Source organism: Bubalus bubalis, chromosome 17, assembly GCF_019923935.1.
Source record: "Bubalus bubalis isolate 160015118507 breed Murrah chromosome 17, NDDB_SH_1, whole genome shotgun sequence".
Taxonomy (NCBI): domain Eukaryota; kingdom Metazoa; phylum Chordata; class Mammalia; order Artiodactyla; family Bovidae; genus Bubalus; species Bubalus bubalis.
The window spans coordinates 28,156,190-28,170,017 of record NC_059173.1 but is presented as its reverse complement, the minus strand read 5'-3'; the positions used below and the strand labels follow the sequence as shown (position 1 = coordinate 28,170,017).

The 13,828-nt window shown below is 47.2% G+C and overlaps 1 protein-coding gene and 1 long non-coding RNA gene across 7 annotated transcripts in view; one reads left to right on the top strand and one right to left on the bottom strand.

Annotated features, from left to right (window-relative positions):
• Positions 1 to 11,996: 11,996 nt before the first annotated feature.
• On the bottom strand, positions 11,997 to 12,337 carry LOC123329954. The gene is made up of 2 exons (XR_006545595.2): positions 12,247 to 12,337; positions 11,997 to 12,146 (listed from the first exon to the last, which is right to left on the bottom strand). It is a non-coding gene; the product is annotated as an uncharacterized LOC123329954 (long non-coding RNA).
• Positions 12,338 to 12,359: 22 nt separating this feature from the next.
• Positions 12,360 to 13,828, top strand: part of GOLGA3 (golgin A3) — a 46,704-nt gene continuing 45,235 nt past the window's right edge. For 2 of the 6 annotated variants that reach the window (XM_044930335.2, XM_044930333.2), the window contains exon 1: positions 12,531 to 12,779. The gene's annotated coding sequence lies outside the window, so the exon portion shown is untranslated. Of the gene's footprint in view, positions 12,475 to 12,528; positions 12,780 to 13,828 lie in introns of those variants that run through there. The other 4 variants (XM_025267902.3, XM_025267900.3, XM_025267901.3 and 1 more) reach the window with 4 other exon arrangements.

The following is a 13,828-nucleotide window of genomic DNA, read 5'->3' as shown; positions in this document are numbered from 1 at the left end:
CCACAGCTTTGTGTCTAAGCTCTGGCTCAGCTCATGCAGGCATGAGGCTGCCCTCCAAGCTTAGGACCTTAGTACATCACCCCCTTCACTTCGGACCCCAACCCCTTCTCCCAAAGTAAGAACAGAGATGCAGGACCCTTAGCAGATGTAGCAGCTTTTTTGGCTGAGGCCTAAACATGCAGCCTTCCCTGGACTACACTGGATCCGTAGGTGAAGGGAAGGGCCCACACCACCTCAGACAGCTGGTCCACGGTGCAGGCCAACTCCAGTGGAACTCAGATTCCCTGTTTCTGATGAGCACATGGGGTCAGAACAGAGCTTGTCAGCCCTAACCTGAAGAGGAGCCGCAGGACCCAGGCTTGCTGACCAGCTCTTTTATAGGGTGGGCACCATGCAGTGTTTTTTATGACTTTCTGTACTTTCTGTTCCTTGACACCCTCCCTGACCACCACCACCACCCCCCAGCATCCAGCCCACAGTGGGTTGGAGCCTGCTGTGTGCTCCTATCCTGGTGGTTTGGCTGCCACTGAGCGACTCCTGAGTCCCTGGGCCCAGCTCGTGTCCTCTCATAGCCTCGCTACCCAAGACCCAAGTCCCTCTTGGGCTCCTGGTGCCCATGTCAGAGGGGCTGGCCCTGCCCACACCACCCATCTGCTGGGCCTCCTAGGGCTGCACACCAGCCCTTTCTGGCCTGGGTCCTGGCTCCCAGATGACCAAATGCATTCCTCTTTGGGCCAGCAACCAGGAACCCAGCAGGTCATCTTAATACCACATAGCTAACAGGATTGGGGGCTTCCCTGGTGGCTCAGTGGTGAAGAATTCACCTGCCGATGCATGAGACATGGGTTCAATGTCTCAGGAAGATCCCTTCGAGAGGGAACTAGCAACTGACTCCAGTATTCTTGCCTGGAGAAATCTATGTACAGAGGACCCTGATGGGCTACAGTCCATGGGGTCACAAAGAGTTGGACATGACTTTTCAGCTAAATAACAACAGGATTGGGATCACGGGCCCAGGTCTGAGAGTCCCAGCGTGACATTGGTGGATCTTGCCCCAGGGGAAGTACCCCACGGAGAGAGTGGAGTACCCAGACCTCTACCAGTGGAGACCCTGCAGCAAACCAGCTCTCACGCAGCAGGCAGAGAAAAGACCCAACGAAGCTCAGGTTCTGAATCAGGATTGCTGCTGCAGAGAGCACCAGACAACTGACCTGTGCTCTGGAGGAAGGAAGAGAAAGGGGGGATGGATTGGGTTTAGAAAGCCCAGGGTGGCTGGATGCGGGTTCCTTCTCTTCCTGTGTATGGTGGCAGCTTCCCAGACCTCAGGTTCCCTCCTAGCAGATACAGGTGAACTGGTGGTTTCTCCAACAGTTCAATTAGAAGGCTATCCCTGACCCCAAAGCTGACGACCTGGCAGACCTGAGCTTTCCACCACCTTCTGGCTACTAGCACCCGGTAAGCAGGTGGGGCTGGGGAAGGCAGGCTCCAGTGTCACCCTCAAGAAAGCAGACTGGCCACTGTGGGCCACACAGCCCGCCAGAGCTGAGCACATCCTCATTTCAGGCCTGCTCTCCCAGACCTGACCCTAACGGGAATGTGCCACTGGGTCTCAGCTACTCTCCCTGAAAGTGCCAGCCTGAGATGCCGTTTGTAGTTCCAGCAGAAGTAAGTCGAAGGTCCTTGGGTCACTGGAGTGCCACCCAGTCTGGCCTCTCTGGCTGTGTCTCCTTATTCCCACCCCTTCCTGGCTCCGCTGTGAGATGAAGCCATGCAGAACTCACTGTGAGGGGTATTGAGGCGCAAGGCCAAGGCCGTGCTGGTGATTGTCCAGCCTCCCAGCCAAGCTGCCCAGCACTCGCTCAGCTGTGCCACCTGCTGGTTCATTTCTCTGTCTCAAGTGGATATCCTTTCCATCCTGTCCCTCGGGACGTGAGCAAAGCGAATGCAACAGAGACGAGCTGTGCGCGTTCCCTCCCACTCTCAGCTGCCACCCCAGGCCCCGGAGAACCTGGAAGGAGGCCCAGCCCCACGGATCCACCGGCTGAAAGTCCTGACCTGCAGATGAGCCACCCAGCCAGCAACCAGGGAACAAATATCACCGTCTCAGGAATGACTCCAACCAGTAACTTAAATACAACTGTCGCAAAAATCGTATAAACTTGGAACTCTGAAATTATAATCAAACAAAGGTAATGAGCACTCAGAACTCAGCCCTTCTTGATGAAGCTTGCTCTCACGGGCGTCTACCTGTCTGGACCTATAGGTTCTCTGCAGTGCTGCCTTTGGTTTGGTCTGTGGCCCTCACTTTTGGCAGCTTGACACTTGCCGCACTATGAGTATTCACAACATGGGAACTGGTAAATACTGCAACTAGGGTCATTGTTTTTTTCTTTTTCTGGAGAGGAGGTTGTTAAACACTTACCAGCATACCATTTACCCCAACCAGTATAATCATGAATAAACAGCTGTTTGAAGCCACTGCATTTTGGGCCAGCTTGTTACATAGGAACAAATGGCACTGCCATGGCCGATGAAGGCCCAGCACTGGATGGCCCCCACCCCTCCCTAAGCAATCCTCCCTTTCCACCCACCCCACCCCAGGACCTTCCAAAGCTCCACTCAAAGCTGGGCCCTCGCCCACTTCTGCAGTGGTGGCCAGGCCTCTGCCCCACTCTGGGCTCACCTCAGACCCGCTCCTGGAGGCAGCCTCCCAACCAGCGTTCTAGCACCAGCCTGTTTGCTTTCTTCCTGGTGCTGACCAATCATTTGAAAGGAAGCATTTCCTTACTATTTATCTCTCCTTCAGAATTCCAGAACAAGGCCCCACCCGGCTTGCTCACTGGCAGAAATGTCTGATAATCGCTGGCTGACAGGTCCTCACAAAGACCCTGCTGAGACATCCCTCTGCTGGGGCTCTTCCCCGAGGCACGGGTGATGGCTCTTTTCCCTTATCTTTGTCGAGTCTAATGCATCCTCTTGTTTTGCTTTCTGTGTGTTTCCTTCTGAAGACGGTGAGCCTGGAACACACCCTTATCTTTGGTGCTTCCGTGCCCACATGGAGCAGACTGGCATGAGGGGTGTGGGAAGCCGGTTTTGTGCTGACGGGACCAGGGTTTACATGGCCGTATGCTGTGCTGTGAGGGGGGTTGCTCTCAGTAGCGGTTCTGTGTGCTGGTCCTGGGGCCTGTGTAACACTCACCACAGATGAGGAGGCTGAAGCTACAGACATTTACAGTCCTGCAGTTCTGGAGATAATGTATCACAGGGCTGGTTCCCGCTGAGGCCTCTCTCCTTGGCATGCAGACAGCTGTCTCCTCCCCATGCCCTCACATGGTCGTCCCTGTGTGCCTGTGTCCTTATCTCCTCCTCTTAGGAGGACACCAGTCCACTGGGTTGGGGTCCATGCATACAGCCTCGTTTTACTTCAATCACCACTTAAAGGCCCTATTTCCATACACAGTCGCATTCTGAGGTCCTCTGGGTCAGGGCTTCAACATGTGAATTTGGGAAGGGACACAGTTCAGGTCACAACACTTTGTCCCCAGACATCAAGCACCACAGGGTTTTATAAAATCAGATGGGTTGGTTGTTTTGTTTTGTTTTGTTTTGTTTTGACAAATCTGCATACAATGCGGGAGACCTGGGTTCAGTCCTCGGGTCTGGAAGATAACTTGGAAAAGGAAGTGGCAACCCACTCCAGTATTCTTGCCTGGAGAATTACATAGACAGAGAAGACTCACAGGCTACTGTCCATGGGGTGGCAAAGAGTCAGACACGACTGAGTGATTAACATTTATATAAGGTTTCCTTAGTGGCTCAGTGGTTAAAAAAAAAAAAAAAAAAATCCACCTGCCAATGCAGGAGATGCGGGTTCTATCCCTGGGTCTGGAAGATCCCCGGGAGAAGGAAATGGCAACCCACTGCAGTATTCTTGCCTAGGAAAGCCCATGGACAGAGAAGCCCAGACATAACTTAGCAATTAAACAACAACATTTTATATACTATTAACAGCCTGTGGCAGGTTGAATAATGCTGTCTGCCCTTGTCCCCAAAGAAGTCCATGTCCTGACCCCTGGAACCTGTGAATGTCACCTTATCTAGCAAAAGGGATTTGTAGGAGGTAAAACCATCCTGGACGGTTCAGTGGGTCCTCAGTGAAATTGCAAGGGTCCTAATAAATGGGGGACAAGAAGATTAGGCAGAAAAAAAGATGTGAGAGTACTAGAGGCTGAAATGATGCCTTAGAAGCTGGAGGAAGGAGCCACGAGCCAAGAGATGCACTGCTAAGTCGCTTCAGTCGTGTCCGACTCTGTGCGACCCCAGAGACGACAGCCCACCAGGCTCCCCCGTCCCTGGGATTCTCCAGGCTATAACACTGGAGTGGGTTGCCATTTCCTTCTCCAAGAGATGCACTAGAAACTGGAAAAGGCAAAGGAAACAGCTCCTCCGAGAGCCTAGAGAAGAAACATGGCCTGGTGACACCTGGATTTTGGACATCTGACCTCCAGAAGCGTGAGAGAATGAATCTGTGTTGATTTAAGCCACTAAATTTGTGCAGCTTGTTACAGTGGCCACAGGAAGCTAAGACACACCCCCACCCTCTTCTCCTTTGGTTTTTAGTCTTTAGGAAGAGGCCAGTGTTTTCTGAAGCACTGTAGGTAGAGGTGAAGAATTCTCTCTGCCTTGAGCCCCAGTGGATGCCTTAGCTAGTTGATCCATTGGCAGGGTGTGGCTGAGCCTCTGTCCTGGTCATAAGGGCTGCCAGTCTCAAGCTGCCCACAACCCAAGTCCACATGGCACTTGAGCCATTTCTTCCAACACCAGGCAGATGATGTCACCCCTTGCTTGAAACCTGCCAGTGGCCCCACCACACCAACAGACCCTGTGTGGTGTGCCCTTTCTGCATCATCTCAGACCCCTCCCACTCCTTTCCTTGTGGAACTCCTCCATAGACCTGCACACGCATGCCTCCTTATTACGCAAGGTCAACTCAAGTGTGACTTCCTCAGGGAAACTTTTGAAGTTTGGGATCAACATATACACACCAGGGACTTCCCTGGTGGCCCAGGGGCTAAGACTACATGCTCCCAATGCAGGGGGCTGGGTTCGATCCCTGGTCAAGGAACTACATTCCACAAGCCTCGTGAAAGATCAAAGATTCCGCATGTCGTAACTAAGATCTGGTGCAACCAAATAAATATATAACACAAAAAAACATACACACTAGAGAAGGAAATGGCAACCCACTCTAGTATTCTTGCCTGGAAAATTCCCTGGACAGAGGAGCCTGGGGGGCTATAGTCCAGGGAGTTGCAAAGAGTCAGACACAACTGAGCACCAAAAGAAAAGAAAACCATATACACACCAGTGAATATATATAAAATAGATAAACAACAAGGACCTATGCATAGCAAAGGGAACTATATTGAATATCTTGTAATAAGCTATAATGGAAAAGAATCTGAAAAGAATATATTAATATATATATGTATAACTGAATCACTTTGGTATATACCTAAAACTAACACATTGTAAATTAGGTACATTTCTATTTTTTTTAATTAAAAATTAAATTAAAAAACAAAAATCCCAAGCACATGGTTCTCTTTGCTGTCCCACGATTACCCTCACGAACTTTTTTCTTACTTTCTGCATGTTTTTTGAGCAACTCAGCTTAGGGGGCCTCCCTAAACTGCTATCTAAAATAGCAGCATGCAGCTCCACCCTTCTCTTCACCCTGCCCTTTTCTCTTCTCAACTCATTTCTTCCTGTCCTATATTTCTGTGCTTATTGTCTGGCCCTGCGATAGGATACAAGCCCCATGACAGCAAGGATTGTGTATGGCATCTAGAATGGTACTTGGCATATAGTAGACCACAATGAAAGAAGGAAGGAAGGATGACGCAGTGAAATCAGTGTCTGTCCCACCCTAACACACTACCAGTTTTGTGAGTTATCACTCTAAAGGTCTGCTCTTCTCCACACAAAGGAAGCTGGATCAGAGCAGGGATCTTGTGTCTCCTGTACCCCTCATGTAAACCCCACCTGAGAACACTGACCAGCACATTTGAGGCACTTGAATGGGTCCATCCATGGATTAATGCATCATAAAATGGTGTATATCCAGACAGTGGAATTACACAGCCATAAAAGGACCAAAGTTCTGATACACATCAAGCATGGATGAATCTTAAAACATTATGCTAATTAAAAGAGAAGGCAGTCACAAAAGACTGCATAGTGTGTGAAACTTTTTATATGAAATGTCCAGAATAGGCCAATCCATAGAGAAATAAAGTAGGTTATTGGTTGTCAGGGGCTGGGAGAAGAAGGAATGGGCAGTGACTGCATGTTCATGGATTAGAGGGATCCTTTGGGGTTTATCAGAATGTCCTGAAACAATCTGTAGTAAATCCAGTGTACTTACTAAATGTGATGCACCTAGGTTTATGTACTAAAATTTAGTGAGTATAACTGAATTTATCAATACTCAAAAATCACTGAAGCACATACATACTATAAAGAATGTGTATGGTATGTAAATAATACTTTAATAAAACTTTCTAAATGTATGAGATTAGGTTTTTTTTCTTATGTGTGGATATTCCATCAATTTAATATATAATTAGGCTCATTTGTTTCTGTTTGTTTTTAAGTTTAGTGTTCGTCATACTCTAATTGCTAATTTAATTATTTCCTCAGTTTCCCCCACTGGTTGTGTCGTACGTGGCTGTGGTACTACATCAAAACCAGGAAACTGGGACTTTCCTGGTGTCTCAGTGGTAAACAATCCGTCTGCCAATGGGTTCAGTCCCTGATCTGGGAGGATCCCATGTGCCACAGAGCAGCTAAGACCATGGGCTACAACTACTGAAGCCTGAGTGCCCTAGAACCCATACTCTGCAACAGGAAAAGTCACCACAATGAGAAGCCCAAGAATCACAACTAGAGAGTGGCCCCCACTTGCCACAACCAGAGAAAAGCCCATACAGCTATGAAGATCCAACACAGCCAAAAATAAAAATAAATTTAAAAAAAAATAAGAAACTGACATTGGTCCAGAGTGCAGGCACAGCCCTCTGTCATTTTATCCCATGTGCAGTTTCATGAACCCACTTCTACATTAAGGAAGGTGCTGAACCACTTCATCACCATGAGGACCCCCTTCATCCTATCCCTCTAGCCACACTCACCCCCACTATTCCTTGGCAACCACTAATCTCTTTTCCATCTCTATACTTTTGTCACTTCAAGAATGTTTTCTGTGTGAGATCCTATCATACAGTATCTCCTTTGGATATTTGTTTCCTTCCTCAGCTTAATGCTAATAAGATGCCTATGAGATTCATCCAAGTTGTTGCGTGTATCAAAAAAGTAAGTCTCTTACATATGAATCTTCAAGTTGCAAACTTCCAAATATGCAAACGTGTGTTCACATATCCAACCACAGAAGTTAGTCGCATGTCTGGCTAACCATAGAAGTTAGTCCCATATATTGTCACGTGTGTGCATCCTCTACAAGTGGCTGTGCTTTGTGTACTTTACCGTACAGCACTGTATAGAGTACAGTAGTGCATTACCTTTATTTCAAGCCCAGGATGTCCAGAAGCAAGCATGAAAGCTGTGGTAATGCAGTTGGTACTGCTAAGAAGCACCAAGCAACAACGATGGAGACAAGAGGTGAAAACAATTGGGAGAGTGGAGCTAGGCAACATGATGGCAGACTTCACTCATTCTTATAACATTAATCATTCAACCACTGGCACGATTCTAAAGAACAAGGACAAGATCACAGAACAGGTAAAGTCTGCTGTGTCAAAGACATTGAAAATAATATCAAAGAGGCATGGAAAAATAATGGAGGAGATGGAGAAACTTCTCAGTGAGCAGGAAATGGCAAGAGGGTTTTCTTTATTTGAGGAGGCACCGTAAGTTGTTGAGGCACTGGACTCAAACGTAGAACAGTGCATGAAGGTTGCAGCCACCGTTCAGAATGCAATCTAGTGCTACTTGCCATCTATGACAAGAAAAAAAGAACTACTACCCAGACATCACTGCATCATTGATTTTTCAGGAGGGTAGACAGAATTGAATGAATCCTGCAAAGAACCAGAACCTATGCTTCAGCATCAGGTGTCACTGAAATTGCAGCTTGTCCTTCAGCTCTACCTCCTCATCCTCCTCTAATCAGTAGCTCTTCTTGTCTGTTCACTTGATGCCAGCCCCTGTATGTCAGCCGTTGTACTGTACTATTGTACTTTTAAAGGTATTTTATTGTAAATTTAAAATATTTTCTTATTTTTTTGTGTTTGCTTTTTTCTGTATTATTTGTGTAAAGAAATGAAAGTGAAAGAAAGTGAAGTTGCTCAGTCATGTCTGACTCTTTGAGACCCCATGGACTGTAGCCTGCCAGGCTCCTCCATCCATTGGATTTTCCAGGCAAGAGTACTAGAGCGGGTTGCCATTTCCTTCTCCAGGGGATCTTCCTGACCCAGGGATGGAACCCAGGTCTCCCAAATTGCAGGCAGACTCTTTACCGCTGAGCCACAAGGGAAAGATTATTATTTGTGTAATCAGTATTATAAACCAATTACAGGACAGTACTATATGGCTGATTGTGTTAATTAGGTACCTAGCCTAACTCTGTTAAACTCACAAATAAATTGAACTTACAATCAAAACTTGTTGTCTGTAGGGGACTTATGCTATACTGACAATGAACGTGTGGAAAGCAAAATTAAACAAAATATCATTTATAACCACTCCAAAGAAAATTAAATACTTAAGTACAAACTTTGGGCTTCCCTGGTGGCTAAGATAGTAAAGAATCTGCCTGTAATTTGGGAGACCTGGGTTCGATCCCTGGGTTGGGAAGATCCCCTGGAGGAGGGCATGGCTACCCACTCCAGTATTCCTGCCTGGAGAATCCCCATGGACAGAGGAGCCTGTTGGGCTACAGTCCACGGGGTCACAAAGAGTTGGACATGACTGAGCGACTAAGCACAACAAAGTATAAACTTTAACAAAACATGTTTAGGATCTATATGCTGAAAATTATAAAATACTGATGAAAGAAATCAAAGATCTAAATAAAAGGAGAGACATACCATGTCCATGGTATGTCCATGAAAGACTCAACATAGTAAAGATTCCAATTCTCCACAAATTGATTTATCATAGTTTAAATAGTTAAATTATAGTTTAAATGCAATTCCTATTAAAATCGCAAAAAGGATTTTTGTAGAAATAGACGATTTTTGTACAGATAAACAATTTTTGTAGAGATAGAGTTTCTTCTAAAATTTATATGAAAGAACATGGGCCCCAGAATAGCTAGAACAGTCACAGAAAAGTAAAGTGGGAGGAATCATCTCCCCCACATTATGGCCTGTTGTAAAGCTACCATGGTGGAGACTGTGGTGTTGTTGGAGAGAGAAGCATGTTAACCAATGGAACAGGGCAGAGAACCCAGATAGAGCCAACAAGCATCCAAATAACTTTTGACAATGTGCAAAAGCAAGTTAATGGAGAAAGGATAGACTTTTCAATACACAGTCTGAAACAATTTGACTGTTGTTTTTGTTGTTTGTTGTTCAATCACTAAGTCATATCTGACTCTTTGCAATATTGCAGCATGTCAGGCTTCCTTGTTCTTCACTATCTCCTGGAGTTTGCTCAAATTCATGTCCACTGAGGCAGTGATACTCTCTAACTGTCTCATTCTCTGTTGCCCTCTTCCCCTTTTGTCTTCAATCTTTCCCAGAATTAGGGTCTTTTCCAATCAGTTGGCTCTTCATAGTAGGTGGCCAAAGCATTGGAGCTTTAGCAACAGCATCAGTCCTTCTTATAATATTCAGGGTTGATTTCCTTTAGGATTTACTGATTTTCTCTCCTTGCAGTCCAAGGGACTCTCAAGAGTCTTCTTTAGCAATACAATTTGAAAGTATCAATTCTTTGGTGCTGAGCCTTCTATATGGTCCAACTCTCACATCCATACATGACTACTGGAAAGCCATAGCTTTGACTACACGGACCTTTGTCAGCAAACTGATGGTTCTGCTTTTTAATACACTATCTAGGTTTGTCATAGCTTTCCTTCCAAGGAACAGGAGTCTTTTAATTTCATGATTATAGTCACCGTCCCCAGTGATTTTGGAGCCCCCCCCAAAAAAATCTGTCACTGTTTCCACTTTCCCCCCCTTTTGTTTTTTGCCATAAAGTGATGGGAGTAGACTAAAAGACGCTTACTCCTTGGAAGGAAAGTTATGACCAACCTAGATAGCATATTCAAAAGCAGAGACATTACTTTGCCAACTAAGGTCCGTCTAGTCAAGGCTATGGTTTTTCCTGTGGTCATGTATGGATGTGAGAGTTGGGCTGTGAAGAAGGCTGAGCACCGAAGAATTGATGCTTTTGAACTGTGGTGTTGGAGAAGACTCTTGAGAGTCCCTTGGACTGCAAGGAGATCCAACCAGTCCATTCTGAAGGAGATCAGCCCTGGGACTTCTTTGGAGGGAATGATGCTGAAAGCTGAAACTCCAGTACTTTGGCCACCTCATGCAAAGAGTTGACTCATTGGAAAAGACTCTGATGCTGGGAGGGATTGGGGGCAGGAGAAGAAAGGGACGACAGAGGATGAGATGGCTGGATGGCATCACTGACTCGATGGATGTGAGTCTGAGTGAACTCCAGGAGTTGGTGATGGACAGGGAGGCCTGGTGTGCTGCGATTCACGGGGTCGCGAAGAGTCAGACATGACTGAGCGACTGAACTGAACTGAACTGATGGGAGTAGATGCTATGATCCTTGTTTTCTGAATGTTGAGTTTTAAACCAACTTTTTTACTCTCCTCGTTCATTCTCATCAAGAGGCTCTTTATTTCCTCTTCCCTTTCTGCCATTAGAGTTGTATCATCTGCATATCTGAGGTTGTTGATATTTCTCTCATCAATCTTGATTCCGGCTTGTGATTCATCCAGCCTGGCATTTCACATGATGTACTTTGCGTATAAGTTAAATAAAGAAGGTGGCAGTATGAGGCCTTCTCATATTCCTTCCCCAGTTTTAAACAGTTCATTGTTCCATGTCCTGTTCTAACTGTTGCTTCTTGACCTGCATACAGGCTTCCTAGGAGACAGGTAAGGTTGTCTGGTATTCCCATCTCTTTACGAATTTTTCACGTTTTCTATGATCCACACAGTCAAAGGTTTTCACATAGTCATTGAAGCAGAAATAGATGTTTTACTAGAATTCCCTTGTTTTCCCTATGACTCAATAAACATTGACAATTTGATCTCTGGTTCCTCTGCCTTTCCTAACCCAGCTTGTACATCTAGAAGCTCTCAGTTCACATACTCCTGAAGCCTAACTTGAAAGATTTTGTTGTTGTTGTTTTAACTTGAAAGATTTTCAGCATAACCTTACCAGCATGAGAAATGAGTGTAATTGTACAATAGTTTGAACATTCTTTGGGATTGGAATGAAAACTGACCTATTGCAGTTCTGTGCCCATTGCTGAATTTTCCATATTTGCTGACATATTGAGTGCAGCAATTTGATATCTATGGACAAAAAAAGAAAGGAAAAAACCTTCACCTCATGCCCTATGCTAACAATTCTTTCTTTCTTTCTTCCTTTTTATTTTGACTGCATTGGGTCTTTGTTAGGCTTCCCTGTGGCTCAGACAGTTAAGAATCTGTCTGTCATGCAGGAGACCCAGGTTCAATCCCTGGGTCAGGAAGATCTCCTGGCAAAGAGAATGGTTACCTACTCTAGTATTCTTGACTGGAGAATTCCATGGACGGAGGAGCCTGGCAGGCTACAGTCCATAGGGTACCAAAGAGTTGGACATAACTGAGCGAATGTCAGTCAATGGGTCTTTGTTGCAGCAGGTGGCCTCTTCTTTGTGGTGCACAGGCTTTCTCTAGTTGCGGCAAGCAGAGCCACTCTCTAGTAGTGGCTTTCAGACTTCTCTTGTCGCTGAGGGAGGGCTCAGTAGTTGTTGGGGGCGGGGAGGGAGTTGTTTCACTGCACAGGTGGGATCTTAGTCCTCCAACCAGGGATGGGAACTGCTGCCCCCTACACTGGAAGGGAAGAGTCTTAACCACTGGACCTCTGGGAAAGTCCACGAGTCTCTTGCATTTGTACCTGAAAGATAAGGACTAGCGTTGTAGAGGGTTTAGAAGAGGGACAGCGGCCAGCACCACCACCTCCACCCACACTGACCCAAGCCCCCCAGGGTGCTTACGAGCAATGCAGCCAATAAGGTAGAGGCGTGGCCAGAACGACCATGCCCATACACTGACAGCTGGAGCGGGGCGGGGCGGGGGCGGGACCGGAGCTTGGCCACGCCACTTCCGCCGGAAGCTTAACTGCCCGGCTTCCTGTTGGAGTTGGTCCGGCAAGTCTGGGAGCTGCGTTTCTGAAAGGGAAAGGCGCCCCAGATTTACTTTATGAAACCCTCTTCGGACCAGTTGTGAGTGGGCTCTATCCAGACCTTGAGGTTGAAGCAGTCTCCGCCTGAGGGCGGCTGCGGGCTAGCTGAAAGGGACCTTCTGTCTTGAGGAACGGAGGCACTGCGTACAGGCTGTTTCCGGGGGGGCCAGATTACGTCGTTGCTCCGCGCTCCGCCCCTCGAGGGGCCACGTCTCCACCGGAGCGGCCGGGCCGGGCGTTCGCCGCGGCTTCCGCACCGCCGGGGTGAGGGTCGCGGGGTGGTGCCTGGGCAGGAACGCTGGTCGCGGAGGGCGCGAGAATCCAGGGAACCGCAGCACAGTCGGGGTATGGGCTGGGAGAAGGGCGGCGGGGCCCGAGCGGACGGGGAGGCCGACCGCAACTCTGTCTTGAGCGGCAACGCCCCGCGCTAGTCTGGCTCCTCACCGTTGGTAGCCTCCGGGCCTGGAAGCTGGCTTGTGCAGCTGTTAGGGAACTGGGTTCATAAATAAACATACATTCGAGCCCTTCCGAGCTCTGTCTACCCGTGCCAGGGAGAGATTTGTTCAGGGGTACCCGCAGCTGCTGTTGGAGCTGCTGAGAAACAGCTCTTGTCCTTTTGCAGAAGTTATGTCAAGATGACATGCGTGATTTCGTGTCGGGTGGTTAGTGTGAAGCCTGGTTTAAAGAACGCGTGTGATCTCAGTCTCTCAGTCCACTTCGATTCCGTCTCGATCCTGGGTACTTAGAGGCGTTTCACCGGTGCAGTAATACTTTCCAGAGGTAGTGAGGCCAGGCGTTGTCAATAGTGTGCAGGTGTTGCGTGAACAGCTCCGCCTTCATTCAACAACTGTTCGTCGTATGATGGCAACATATATTGTAGGTCCTGGAATCCAGAGCTGAAATCGTGTCAGGATCCCTGCTGTCACTGAGCTTACGTAGTAGTGGAGGATAAATGAGACATTGTTGAGAGAGTATTAGGCGGTGCTTGGGGTGGGTCTGTAGGAAAGCCTGTCCGCGAAGGTGACTTTTGACCTAAGGCTTCTATGACAAGAAATTAGCCATGAAAAACGATGGGATAAGAGTGTTTCAAGCAGAATGAACAGCAAGTGTGATGATCCCGAGGGAGGAGTAAGTCTGATGTTCTTAGAGAAGTATGGCAAGTGTGTAATGAAAAAGGAAGAAAGTGATAAGGGACAAGGATGCAGTGTGGGGACGGGCCAGATGGTATGCAGTTTCCTAGTTCAGGGTAGGAGGCTTAGATTTTATTGTCAGTGTGATTGGAAACCACTGGGACATTTACAGGTGACTTATGGGTTTGTTTTTTTACTTTTTAAATTGTCCCTTAGATATTGCGAACATAACTTTTTATTGGAGTGATGGCCTTCAGTTACAGT